This window comes from Sarcophilus harrisii, chromosome 2 (genome assembly GCF_902635505.1).
Source record: "Sarcophilus harrisii chromosome 2, mSarHar1.11, whole genome shotgun sequence".
In the NCBI taxonomy this organism is placed as follows: Eukaryota; Metazoa; Chordata; class Mammalia; order Dasyuromorphia; family Dasyuridae; genus Sarcophilus; species Sarcophilus harrisii.
In genome coordinates, this window is record NC_045427.1 from 491,942,245 (window position 1) to 491,957,465 (window position 15,221).

At 34.3% G+C, this 15,221-nt stretch overlaps 1 protein-coding gene across 7 annotated transcripts in view; it reads right to left on the reverse strand.

Moving 5' to 3' along the window:
• The window catches only part of HNRNPC (heterogeneous nuclear ribonucleoprotein C), a 46,289-nt gene extending 31,774 nt beyond the window's left edge, over positions 1–14,515 (reverse strand). Inside the window, exons 1-3 of one of the 7 annotated variants that reach the window (XM_031954998.1) lie at positions 14,337–14,508; positions 9,524–9,683; positions 9,159–9,431 (exon numbers count right to left, since the gene is read on the reverse strand). The gene's annotated coding sequence lies outside the window, so the exon portion shown is untranslated. Of the gene's footprint in view, positions 1–8,440; positions 9,075–9,158; positions 9,432–9,523; positions 9,684–14,336 lie in introns of those variants that run through there. The other 6 variants (XM_031955000.1, XM_023499091.2, XM_031954997.1 and 3 more) reach the window with 6 other exon arrangements.
• Between the last annotated feature and the right edge of the window lie 706 nt (positions 14,516–15,221).

Genomic DNA, 15,221 nt, shown 5'->3' on the forward strand with positions numbered 1-15,221 from the left:
TCAAATTTTTACAATTAAAAATACTTACAAAACAAATGACTTTCCTTAGACAATAACTTATGCAATGCATCTTGGACTTCCAATACTTTCATGTCTATCACTTGGACACATAAAAGCTCCCCAACATTTATTTCCATATTCTAATGACAAAATTTGATCAAAATACCCGGTTTCTTAATTTTTAACTCAAAAGTACACAAGTGCTAAAAGATATCTACACTGGAAAATGTTAGTTAAAAAACAAAGCAAAAAACAGAAAACCTAATCTGTTCTTCAAACCAGAAGTACAGAGCTCAGCATCAAAAGTCACTAGGTAATAAAACATAAGTTACAATAAAGTAAAAATACTAAATAGACTTCAATCATGATTGGCCCCCTTCTTTGGTAAGAGGAAGGAAAAGGGCAGTGGTAGTATCTGCAAGTATTAATTTACCTGTGGTATTCTATGTATATTCTTTGCCCAGTGACTGAACTGATACACAAGAATTTTTTTAAACTATCCATCAATATTTTCATTCTGAAACCAGAAGACAGAAGTTGTACCTAAATGAAAAGATAACTCAAGTTGGTGTCATCATGCACCCTAAGGCAACATTGTTTCAAGGTTTCCATGAAATGGAAAACAATTAGAAAATATTTGCAGATTAATACATCTACATTTGTTATAGGAGAGAATTAAGATCTGACATAAACCTTTAAATTAAGACAAGATACCTTGATTTCAATGCAAAGGTGAGCACATGGAAAAGACTATACTTTCTGTTAATTACACACACGTAAACATAGGTAGATATCAATAAGAGACCTAACAAGATCCACAGATTACTCAGAAGCTACAAGCTGGTTTAACATGAATACTTCTTTCAAGAGTTGAAAAATGTTAAGATGTGCTGAGCACTGATATCACAGATATTTGAATTTTCAAAATATTTATCACCAGATGGCAGCAAAGAGTTAAGAATGAAAAAAAGTTGGCTGATCCATCTTTTAACTGATTTGGGGTTGCAAAAACATATGCTCTTAAAATTCTTCAGTTCTATTTTGGCTTTACTAGAAACTAGGCAGATAAAATACAATTGACAACACAGCAAATCCTATAGAAGTCAAAAAAAAATTCTTAAGTAAAAAGGTTCAGCTTAAGTGCTTCCTTTTATGTCCCCAAAATCATCTTTGTCCCCTCCTTCTTTTATTATGGTGATGGACAAAGAAAAATCAAAATTCAAGTGCAGTTAAGTGGTTCACGTTGCTATATTTTCCAGACCCACATTACTTCTAAGTCTAAGAAGTGGAAGGAAAATAAAATAGATGCTGGTTTAGAGCAAACTTCAAAAGTTAGGTGCTTTTGTTACTTAAAAGTCTTTCTTATACAGCTTATCCCAGATGCTCAGATACACCAGGGGAAATTAAGTTCTTAAGACACGAGTTTAAAAAATTGATAGAACAGGTTCCATGCTGTCTAGCCTATTCTATTAGAGAATAAGAGTGAAGATTAATTTTTACAATGCAAATAAAAACAAGAAGGGAAAATAACTTAAAACTTATAAAATGACAAAGAACACTATAATTGTAAAGTAGAAAATCCAAGGTATGTAATCTTTATTATTATCACTGTAAGGAAGACAATATATACATTATTAAATTTTAAAGCAAATTTCAACAGGCTTAGGGAGCTGTACTTGTATAGTTACTGTATATGGTCTCTAAAACCTCCTAAATTTCACTGCTATGTAACATTTGTTTTTCTTCCTTTTATTCCAAATTAGTATCTCAAATACAAAAAAGTATTAAAAAAAAACTTTAATTTCCTAAAACCATAGAAGACTATAAACACACTGAAATGGTTATTAGAACAACAGACACAGGTCTTGAATCATTATTAGCTGCAAAGTTATTTCTCCTTTGATGAAAAACCATCTAGTCATTAATAGAAACACCTAATTTAGGCGTTTTCCTGTTAACAGATGTTACAACACTGATCCCTTGGATTCTTAGAATAGGGAAGGAATTAAACCTAAATAGATGTCTTTAAGTATCTTCCTGTCACTAAACTCTTTAAGCTTTCTAAAACTCCTAGGCATAAAGAATGAAATTATTAATAAATTAGAGGAACATAGGATAGTTTACCTCTCAGACCTGTGGAAGGGGAAGGTCTTTATGACCAAAGCAGAACTAGAGATCATTACTGATCACAAAATAGAAAATTTCGATTATACCAACTGAAAAAGTTTTTGTAAAAACAAAATAATGAACAAGATTAGAAGGAAAATAAATTGGGAAAATATTTTTACATAAAGGTTCTGAAAAGGCCTCATTTAAAATATATAGAGAATTAACTCTAATTTAAAAAAAAACCTTCTCCAATTGAAAATGGTCAAAGGATATGAAAGACAATTTCAGATGAAAAATTGAAACTATTTCTAGTCATATGAAAAGATGCCCAAACAAGAATCAGAGAAATGCAAATTAAGACAACTCTAAGATAACCACCGTCAATTCAAGATGAAGGAAAAAAAATGATTGTTGAGGGGATTAAAAACTGGGACATTGATTCATTGTTTGGAGTTGTGAACAATCCAACCATTTTGGAGAGTAGTTTGAATTATGCTCGTTATCAAACTGTGATACCCTTTGATCCAGCATTGTTATACTGGGAATATCCCAAAGAGATTATAAAGAAGGGAAAGGGACCTGTATGTACGAAGTTTGTGGCAGCCCTTTTGTAGTGGCGAAACTGAAACTTGGATGTCCATAGTTGAGAATGGCTGAATAAATTGTGGTATATGAAAAATTATGGAATATTACTGTTCTTAAGAAATGACCAACAGGATGATTTTCAGAAAGGCCTGAGAGACTTAACTTAACGGATGCTGAGTGAAATGAGCAGGACCAGGAGATCATTATATACTTCAACAAAATATAGATGATACCAGTTCTGATGGATCAGGCCATCCTCAGCAAACAGATCAACCAAATATTTCTAATGGAGCAGTAATGAACTGAACATATACCCAGAAAAAAGAACTCTGGGAGAGACTAAAACCATTACATTGAATTCAATCCCTTAATTTATGCAACCGATTTTTGATTTCCTTCAAATTTAATTGTCAATAATTAGAGTCTGATTCTTTTTGTAAGAAAAATAATGTTTTGGTCAGTATACTTATTGTGTACAAGTTATATTTTAATATATTTAGCATCTATTCATCCGCCATTTAGGGGGGGTGGGGTGGGGGGTAAGAGGTGAAAATTGAACAGGTTTGGCAATTGTTAATGCTGTAAAGTTACCCATGTATATATCCTGTAAATAAAAGGCTATTAAATTTAAAAAAAAAAAAAAAAAAAAGCTTTCTAAAACTCAGATGGTTCATATCAAAAGATAATTTTTTAAAAGGTACTGTCGAGTCACAATTGCATATAAATAGAAATAAAAGAATTTTAACATCCATCTAGATCTTTTGTGTTAAAGGAGCTATTTTCAGGACCCCATATGGAGTGGAAGGACAAGGTATAGAAAACCTATCTTTTTAAGTAGGTTACAGTTTATCTTCCTTTCCACAAATTTGTTTTCCCCTTCTAATATGTATCATTAACCTATGACTTCGGCAAATTCACTCCACAAGGTTATCCCTGTCAACTTCCATGAAGTCCTGCCCCCATTACCCCCTTCTGAAATCTCCAAACTTAATTAAAATCAAACAATTATTTGGTGTTGACTCCTACCAATTTAGGATTTTACAACAATGAAAAATGTGCTAGATCTTCTCTGCCACTTTTTAATATGGTACTCAAACACAGAAGCTTCATAATTGTTTCCTGTTATTATTTGGCCTAAGCAGTCAGATTTTTATCCACTCTACCTTTAAACCTTGTTCCCAATATTGTGTACTAAAATAAAACAATATTCTAATACCCAGGAATGAAAATTTCACTTACTCATCAAGAGATTTTTGTCAGTCAAGCAACATAAAAAGAATCTGGGGATATATCATTAGTCATCAATGCATTATTTTTATTACCTTAGGCAAATTTCTGGACTCCAGTTTCCTTCTCAGTAAAAGTGAGGCAGAAATGGGGGAGGGTTAAAACTAGACAATCTCTAAAACCCCTTCCAGTCCTAAATCTAATAACTTACATAACCTAGCAATACTGAAAAGACTACACAAAAATTTCATCTTATAGTGGCTAGAGTACTAGATTTGGATGTTATACAAGCAAACCTAACTCAAAGTAGTTTTGGAACTTTGAGCAAGGTTTTGTTTCTAAATATATAAAATATAGGAAAGCACTTTCTTCACAGCATAGTTATGAGGACTGAATGAGAATGTTACATAAAATGCCTTATAAACCTCAAGAGTTATATTTAAAACAGGTTTTGGTTTTTGTTTTGTTTTTCTTCAGGATAGTACACAAAATAGGCATCATTTTCTTTAAACTGTTCATTTCAAAACCATTATGTATCACTAACTTAAATGTAAAATAATTTTCTTCCCTTTCTGATCTGATTTTTCTTGTGTAGCATGATAAATATGGAAATGTTTAAAAGAATTGTACATGTTTAACCTATGTTGAATTACTTGCTGTCTAAGGGAGAGAAATGAAGGGATTAAGAGGGAGAAAAATTCAGAATATAAGGTTTCGCAAAGGTAACCGTAAAAAATTATCTTTCCATGTATTTTGAAAATAAAAAGCTCTTATTTTTAAAAATTACAAGAAAACAAAAAACCCCACAGAATTTCATTCTTCTATCTTTAGGGTATAAATACATATTTAACTTTTAAAAGATGCAATGTTATCTTGTAGCTCTAATAAATTCCCCCCAAAAGTAAATGAGGTTTAAAGCAGTTAACAGAAATTAAAGTTTATCTTTTTAGCAAACATATTTCTCTACCTATTAAAGATAAGAATGCTCAGATTACTATCTTTACTTGCAATATAATCCTTTCTAGCCTAGCCTTGGATGATGTCTATACAAAAACACCATGGTTATAAAAAGTGCCAGAAAATGCATGTTTGTTTTGATTAGAAAACTAAATTTTGCCTTGAGCTGATGCTAAGGAAATAATTCTATTAAGTTAAAGTCCTTAAGTTAAAATCCCTACATTCTTAAGATTCAGACCAGAAATTATTTCATCTCAATCACTAACAATCAAAGACTTCTAGCATACTGGATCAATTCTGACCTCAAAAAAAGGGTCCCACAAAAAGTTATCAAACTGTGCATACCCTTTGATCCAGCAGTGTTACTACTGGGATTATATCCCAAAGAGATTATAAAGAAGGGAAAGGGACCTGTATGTGCACGAATGTTTGTGGCAGCCCTTTTTAGTGGCTAGAAACTGGAAACTGAATGGATTCCATCAGTTGGAGAATGGCTGAATAAATTGTGGTATATGAAAATTATGGAATATTACTGTTCTGTGAAATACCAACAGGATGATTTCAGAAGGCCTGGAGAGACTTACAGAACTGATCGGAGTGAAATAGAGCAGGACCAGGAGATCATTATAACTTCAACAACAATCTAGATGATGAAGTTCTGATGGATCAGGCCATCTAACAACAAGATCAACAAATCATTTCTAATGGAGCAGTAATGAACTGAACCACTATACCCAGAAAAAGAACTCTGGGGGATGACTAAAACCATTACATTAATTCCCAATCCCTATATTTATACACCTGCATTTTGATTTCCTTCACAAGCTAAATGTACAATAATTCAAGTCTGATTCTTTTGTACAGCACAATAATATTTTAGTCATGTATACTTATTATCTAAGTTATATTTTAATATATTTAACATCTACTGGTCATCCCCATTTTAGGGAGGGGGGGAAGAAGGTGAAAAATTGGAAGAAGAGGTTTGGCAATTGTTAATGCTGTAAAGTTACCCATGTATATATCCTGTAAATAAAAGGCTATTAAATTAAAAAAAAAAAAAAAAAAAAGGTCCCAGATTAAACTATTAATTTAATCCCCAAGAAAAAAATCTTGGAGAAGCATTTAAGCAGAATGAGACTAGCTTTCTTTAGTAAACCTTTAAATCATCACTGATCCAGGTGCTACTAACCATCACTCAGACTAGAGCTAGTTATGGGACTCAACTATCAACTGATCATGTGACTGTTTCCCTATTGCTATAAAGCTACACTTTTGAAACCTATGAATAAGGCCTTGTCAGCAAATAGGATTATCTATATCTTGTGGCAAATTGTTTTCACTTATGTTTTCTATTACATCAATTATAAACTTTTAAAGTTCCTTGTTCATATGACCATCTGCTTAGCCATCCTAAAATAGGCTTAACCAGGTGGTTGATATATTTTAAAACAAAATTATACCCAAGCTCAGACAAAATGTAAAAAAGACCACCAATTAAACTACATAAAGCATAAAGCTGGAGGGGCTATTTATCTAGAAGTATAGTTTTAAAAAAACAAAGAAAATTAATGGCTTTCCAACCTTTTCCTTGGTGAAATATCTAGTTTATTCATTTTTTTAACCAAATAATCAAAGGCTAAGGTTAACACCCTGCACAAAAGGTCCTTAAAGGCTTCTCTGGGGAGATTATTACACAAGGTAAAAAAGCGTAAATGGGTAGATCTATTTATCCTTACTGATGAAATCGGGAATCTGTGCAAATATATAATCACTATTATCTGATATACCTTCATACAAATGTACAAATTTCTTTTGATCATTTTGCTTTGAGGTTAAGTAGGCTATCATTCCCCTCCATTAGGAATGGCCAACATTAAAGCGTAATAGTAAATAATATAAAATACCATAAAATAGTTTCTGAGAATTTTGGCAAGAAACAACAGATTCTTTCTTCCTTTATTTACAAGCCAGAAATGGACTATTATTACTACCTCTAAGCACTTCCAATGAATTTATTAAGTTTACGAACCAACAATTCCCCAGAGTCAGCCACTGTCACCTAGCCAATTTGTTCCTCACTATAATTTTATATACAAAATGATGCCAGCACCTTATCCAAAGGCAGCATTTAAAAATTCTAGCCCCAGGATCCGTATTTTTAAAGGTGTTTAAGGAGATCACACACCTGAAGGAGGTGGTCTATATAAAGTTATCAATCAGGACTAGAGGTTTGTTGCCTTCCTGATTATCATGCTCCAATCCCTTTCTCATAAACTTCTTAAGACTCAAAGTTGCCTTTTACTGATTTATCCCATCTCATCTTTTCTCCTTCGCTCCAGTTTATTTTAATCAGATTTCATTGATATAGTTATGAGTGCTTTATGATTTTGTTTTGGTCTTTTGAAAGGAGGAAAAAAAGCAAAATTTATTAAAAACAGAATCAGGCGATAATTTGCTAAGTGTTATAACCTCCTGTAGTATAGGTTTCTAACAATAATCAGTTAGGGAATTTCATTGTTATTGAACATCCAACACTACATGCTATTTAAATAAATCTTCTATACTTTTTAATGTCCAAAATGATACAGCCTCATTACTGTACTTATTGGCAGCACCTTCATTTGTAAATATATAATTTTTATGAATGTCTAATCTCAGAAAAGCCTGTCTCACATTATTCTAAAATAGGATCTAAATTAAGCACAAAAATCACAAGTAACAGTCAGATAGCTTCTTCCTTTGAATGACTATAAACACTAAATTTTCCCCCCTATTTGCAGGGATTGAGTTACTCAAATGCTTAAGATATTTTCATTTACAAATTATTTTGGTTATAACTACTTTGTTTAGGTTGTCATTTTGAATTTTGAGGTGTTTTGAATAATAAAATTATAATAAAGGTTTCACAATAAATTACAAGATTCAAAACAAGTGAAAATCGTATATCTCATATCAGATGTCTCACATTATACTATCAACTAAATTTATAGTGAAAATAATTTGAACTAATTTGGGTAAAAAATTCTAAATTAGTGAGGAATTTGAGTTTTAATTAAAGAAATGTAGCTTTCCCCATCTACCACACAAGGAACAGAAAACCTTTAAAGTCTTTTACAAATCTAAATTTTTTAATATTAAATGCACAGTGTTAGCTATTAAGAGGTCCCTTTGGGTTTTTAATTAGCAGATTAATAAGATTTTTAATTTTATTAATTGATGTTTCTAAAGTATTAAAAAAAATCATTCTCTTAGATGTTACAAATTATACTAAAAATTTAAGGATACTACTTAAATATCTTTTTTTAATTCTAAAGGCAAAGTTCAACTCTGCTTTTCCCCAATTATCCCAATACAAATTCCTAAATTAGTAAGTCTTACTGGATTTATAAGCTTCAAAATAGAAATGAGGGTGACCTTTCCTAGAGAAAAGTCTTTTGAGTTCCAAAGTGAAGGCATAACCTAAATGTTATTTCCACAAGACATCTATTATGAGGACACTTGAACTTGGGAGTATTTCCTAGTCTTTTCAATGAAACCAACTGGACCTCACACCTCTTACCATCACCCAGGATGGGTTTGCATCTGTTCCGAAGAACCCCTTTCTTTGGCTCCAGGTGATCCTGGTTGCTGCTGCTCCAGACTGGGAATCCATGGTGTTGCAGCTTGTAGTTTGTGAGGGGTAGTGTACATGAAGAGCAGGAGGGGATTTCAAGGGGCATAGGAAGAAGATGGCTTTCGGGGAAAATGCCATCACCACCATAGGTGATCAGAAGTACCACACACATTTTATTGCAGCACAGTTTAAAAATGTAACAAATGAAAGATTAAAAATAAAAAATAAAAATAAAAAAAATTAAAAATACAGACGTCCAGAGATGCTCTAAAACAGTTAAGTTATAGATCAGGAAAAATTAGGTCACAGACTTAAGCAGCCAGTCAAATTCTTTGAGTGTGGGGAAAGGGATGGGGGTGAGGGTGGGGTTGGGAGAGAAAAGGTTTATGGGATCAATCCACTTAAAAATGCTAATGCCTCAGCTCTCTCTCCAATATTGCAAAACTCCCAAGTCAATCAGGAGGCAGGAGAAATGCTCAGGAACATTCAGAAAAACTCGATTTAATCCGGTTAAAAATCAGCAGTGCCATTATCATCATCATCATCACCACCATCATAAGTATAATAATAATAAATAATAATAATAATAGTAACTAGTAACAACAATAAAAAGGAAATCAGCGGAAAGTCAGGAAAAATGAAAAAAAAAATTGGAATAACTTACTGTAGCTGAAGATCAAAAAAATCTCACTGTAAAAAAACAAAAATAAAAATAGCCCAGATTAGAAAAACGGGAGGTGCAAAAATGTCAAGTCAGTAAAGTTTATTTCTTTTCTTTCCAAAAGCAGTTTCCACAAAAACCGCAAGGGTATAAAGTTCTCAGTAGCAGACAAGCAAAGCCCTTTTCACATCATCATTTCAATCTTAAAAATACATGAGGAAGTAGAGAGGTCAGTTTATGAGAGGCTAAAAGGCTCCTCCTCCTCTAACCCAACTGCTGCAGAAAAAAAATAGAAATAGAAATTTTAAAAATTACATCTTAAATCCAGGTCTCGTTTTTGAAAACAATTTTTAAAAAAAAACACCTACAAGTTTGCCGCAGTGCGCGCCAAGTTGCATCATTATGTTTAAAATTTCTTTACAAAATCAGGCTTTTGGATGGGAGTGTGTGTGTTTTGGAAGGGCAGGGAGGGGGTTTAAAAATCAAAGCTGAGCTCCAGTGAGTAGGGATGGGGTTCGCCTTGCTGCCCTGTGAAAGGAGAAGGGACAGATTGAGTCAAAGTTCCTCAGAAATACTGTGCCCTAAAAAACCCCCAAGACAGAAGCACTTGACTGTTGGAAAGAAGTTTTAAATTCAACTCCAACCCCACTTTGGCAAATATAAATAAGTATCCCACTGGATAGATATGATAAAAGATGAGCTTCAATCATCTTCATTACCTCTGTCTTTCATAATTCTTAAACAGGAAGGTAACCAGAATAAATCAAGAAAATACTGGGGCAACAGAATATACCTTGAAGAGACTCTCAAAAAAGATCATTTGTAAACATGGATGTTTATCATAAAGTTAGGGAAAACTGGCCACGAATGGAGAAATGATTATATACTAAAATAAAGGTTTTTATTAAGATTATATTTTCAAGTTACTTCATTACAAAGAAATATCAAAGAAAGGCTCATCTTTAAGTCTTAAGACATCAAGAAGTCAGAATATACTAACTCTACAAACATGTATTAAGGCATGCACAATGGAACTCCATAGGCTAAAAAGGAATCATCAATTTATTGACAATGGGGGGAGGGAAATCCCATAAGGTAACTGAATAAAATGCAGGAAACTTTTGAGCCTTCACCTAAAACAGCACTTGGTACCAATACCAAAGACAAATTAACAGGCTTGTTCAACTACTAGTTACTATGTTAGTATCCAAGGATTACTATGACCCAGGGTATTATGGCTATAAAAAGAAAAAAGCAGCTACCTCATCTCCTATGAAAATGACATAGAACATTGACCCAGCACTCCACATTTATCAGTGAACTTAAAAAAGTAAATTTTCTATCATATACAACAAAAGATTCTTTTCCAAATCAAATTTTAATTAACACAAATAAAACCAAGAAATTCATTCAGGCCAAGAACTTCTAATGCCAATTTTGAGTTTGTAATGCCCAAAATAAAATTGCATGACTTGTAATTTTAACTTTTACTCTACACATGCAAGATAGAAATTAAAAGGTATATAGACCAGATTTGGAGTCAGATGAATAACCTTTCCAGGATTAGAAAGTTGTGAAGATGTAAATTTTATTTTATTAATTCTTTAATTAGTTTTCAAATACTAGTTTTAGTTTTAAACACTGAGAGGCCAAATAAAAAACTACTTGGAGCCAGTGCTTACAATTTGAATCGTCAACTTCAAGACCCTTTTGCAATGGTATCCCTTTTCTCAGAAACTAAAAAAGAGCAAGAGGAGTATTACAAAGAGAAATAATCTTCAACACTAATGCTTACTCAGGCTCAAGTTCGATTTTGTTAAACTGATGAATTACAAAAGGGGGGGAAAAATCAAGAAAATTGGTATTCCTTTAAGGCAGCTTTATAAATATATCTTGATCTATACATGTATGCCAAAAATTTCATAACCAATCAAATATTTCCATGTACCTTACTAAAGAAAATTCTTAGGGCCAATTTTATAGTTTTAGTTTTGTTTTTAGAGGGAGAAAGAAATGGAAAAGGGAAGGTGGATATCATATTTTATTAAATCTATTTTTAGACACCAGGTATTACAAGAATACCACAAATCTGTTGGGGGATAAGGGACAGTTTTTCAAAATAGTTCCCTCTTGTCCCAAAGCCATTTCTATACCTGGGGCCTAAGTCCTTATTACTCTAACATTCCCAATATAAAATAACATAACACAAAAGAGTTAGGCATGATCAAACAATATATCTCAAAAACAAATCTTTAAGAAAATTTAACTATTTAAAATAGCCTAATTATTCAAGAGATTGCTTTAGGACACTCGTTTATTTATAAATAGAGGATAGGTGAGTGGTTGGGGTTTTCTTGTTTGTTTGTTTTTTTTTTTTAATTGAGGAACTTCATTTAAAAAACCAAAAACAAAAGCTTCTACCAACCAACCTTGGCCCTGGATAAATTGAGAAAATGAATCCCACTCTTACATATAGAGATATAATCAGTATTTTTTCATAGTGTAGCTGTGATTGATTTTGATGAACGTTTATCACTTTTAAAAAAATCTTTTGTACAAATAAAGAGGGCTATCATACATTACACATGTTAAAGATCATCTAATTCTTATTTCACTTTAGATAAACTGAGGTTCAGAAAGGTTATTAATAACTTGACTAAATTCAAACACCTAGTTAATAGTAGAGCTACTAACAATCCAGTGTTTTTTATTTGTACCACACTGCCTCCCCATGGAATGTTAATTCCTAAGTTTCCTTCTCACAATGAGTCTTAATAAGGAAAAACATTCATTCAATTCTTTTATATAAATCAAGACCTAAAACTTTTCATTTTTCAAATGTGATACTATAAAATCTGCTGACATATAACAAACTTCTGTTATAGGCTTTAACTAATGGCTACACAGAAAAAAGTTATTAAGTATTATATTCTAGTCTTTTTTTTACCTTACAGAAGTAACAACTTCTAGAAGAGGAGTAAAATAATGTCAAGAACACTAAATGATTGTCCTTCAGCTCCTACATCTAAAATTTGGGATACTGGACTATTAGAATTCCTAAGATCTTCAGGGTGGTAGAAATGTGTCACAACATGTTGAGTATAATGTGCAGGCAACATATATATATATATTATATATATATATATATATTATATATACACATCTCTTCTTTTCTCATTTATTCCTTTAGCTGGGCACCACAATATTAAAATGATGCCTCTACCCCACATTGTAAAGTACATCTGAATATTAAATTAAAAAAAAAAAAAAATCTATGGCCAGTCAGATAGTTCAAGGTGTATGTGATGATGCTAGGAGCCAGAAATGACCCTCCAGTATCCATGTAGCCAGAATTAAGAGTCCTCTAAAATTTTTATCTCTTACTAATTACTTCTGACAAATGCACCTAGTTAAGTTTCTATGAAAGATGGAGACTACCTATTACATTTTAACCCATCGAGTATTCTCTATTTCTAGAAAAAGTTTAATATTTGTGAATAAATTGCAATACTGTTTCCACTATTTTCTGTGTTCTGATAGTACAAAGGATTTTTATTAGTATTCGTAACAGGCAGCTGGGGGGCACAATGGACATTATGGTCGTCCTGCAATCAGGATGGCATGAGTTCAAATCCTACCTCAGACACAAAGCTATTTGATCAAGTCATTTAATGTTTCCTACTTATAAAATAAGAACAACAGCACCTATCTCATAGTAAAGTACTTTGCAAATGTTAAAGCACTATATAAATGTTGTTAGTATGATAGCCATCCAATACAGGTCCATTTGGCATAAAATTGTTCCTCTACTCTCACTTAAAAGATTTCCTTTGATCTTGAATTTATTTTGTCACCAGTGACCAAAAGTTAACAATATTAGTTCTAATGAGATATAAAATAAAAAGGATTTTCTGGATTCTACTTTAACTACATTTTACCCTTCTTGAAAATTAAAGATAGCCATCCCCAAGACTCAATTTTTAGGAAATTTTTTATAGCTTCAATTTTTGAATAAATTAAGCTAAAAATCGTAATTATTATTAAACCCAAATTAATATGATTTTTAAAATCTCACTGACGATTTATATGCGGAAAATACAGTTTGGAAGTTGATCAGTTTCCTTCCACTGGTTTCTAAAGGGTACTTTTGCAAGTGACTGTAAAGGCCGACACGGTTTTTGTAGTACTAACTGCATAACAAAACCTTATTGCTTAAATTTTTTACTTTTTTTCAGGTCTCCACTAATGACTTAGTATGATTTTTGACAATTCATACTGTAAGCCTCAATTTCCTCATCTAAGAAATGCAGTAATACCTACCTCACAGCAAAGCTTCACTAACTATGATTTGTAACCTGCAGACAAAAAATAGTAAATAATCTAGGATTTCAATTAATTGAGTATTTCCCCAACAAATGCAATTTAAGCTCAATACTGCAAAAGCCACCTTTTCTGTTGTAGAGGAGAGAAAAAAATATTTTACGTTAGTATTCTGCAACTGCTATTTTGATTATGTGTATAAAAGGCACACTACCGGCAAAATTCGTTATCTTTCTCCAGGCACACTCCACACATCTGCTAACCCCCACCCGTCTACAGGTCTCCAGAATTTAAGGGACCTGAATGGAACTGAGTATCTCCAGGGTAACCCGCCCCCTTTCCAATCTTTAATTAGGGAGAAAAGGAGAAGAGGAATAAAGCTACTGAAAGCAAAAATATCAGCATCACGAACAAGTTCATCCATATTATGAGCATCTCCCACCCTCCCTCCCCACTACTTTCATCTCGTGGTCTTTCCCTAGAGCCGACTCTGTCGTACAGGGGAGGCGGTCGGCAGCCGTTACCACGGGGGGAGGGGAGGATATGGGGGGAGGGGAGGAGAGACCAACATAAGGAAAAAGATGGTTATTTTCTACTCCTGGGTGCCGTTATATAGCACATGCTGACGGGATGTCTCGAACTACGTTTAACCCACGACAGACCTAAGACCAATTCGAATCCCTTTACCCCCAAACCTCAAAAACTCAAGCCGCGCCAGTGAAAAGTCAGTCTGGGCCGCGCTATTATCATGGAGGGAATCGTTCTGCGCCTCTTCCCCCAGGTTCCCTCCCCCTCCCCTCCCCCGCCCTGCTCTTCCCCAGGGATCTCAGTGACTCTCCCGGGCCGACTCTCACCACTCACCCGGTGGGGAGAGGGAGAAAATGTTGGCTTCTAAATCTCCACCTCCCCGGTCCGACACCGGTAAAGAAACGGATTACTGCTCCAGACTGTCTCTTCAGCCGCTACTACTACTTCTCCGTCTCCGTCTCCTCACAAAATGGCCCCCGCGTCTCGTCCACCGACACCGCGAAAACCGAGACCTCCGCCCCAGCCCTGAAGGCCTTTCTATTGGCTGATTCTGTTCTCAGTCTCTACTCCTGATTAGGCCGTTCTACTGCTATTCATAGGCTTATCCAATAAAAATCATGGATGGGTTACACAAAATTGAAATAATTACGCACCACAGGGAGAAACTGGTCTTTCATTGGCTGGAGGTACTGTCACTTGTATTCAAAAAGGTGTTCATTGGTCAGTGGAGAAAACGAAGACGCGACTGAGAGATTTGCCTTTGTATCCGCGCAGGACTTCACATCCGGGTATTCGTTCGTTTTAAAAGTGAGCTCTGATTGGAGGTTGCGAAAGCTCCTCCTGACCCCCTTCCTCCTCAGCGCGCGAGTTCGAAGGCCCGCCCCATTTTCTGAATTCCCGCGGCGTTCTGGGGCAGTTGTGAGGGGTCTTAACTGGCCTCCAAGAATCGCTCTTTTTCCTCCTCCTCTTTCTGCGCCTTGCGCTGCAGAATATGCACGCGCTTCCCGGCCGATGCCCCACCCACAGCACAGGCTTGTGGCGGTGGGAAGAACCAGAGAAAAAGAAAACTTCGAGGGTCGCGTGTGTACGCGAAAGGCATTGCTGTGAATGACGTGCCAACACGGGCCAAGCAATCTAGAAGCCCAGGATTTCCCATGAGTCTGGGCTTCCATCTCTTCCCCTTACAGCCACCGAGATGTCCTATTTCCCATAGCTCCC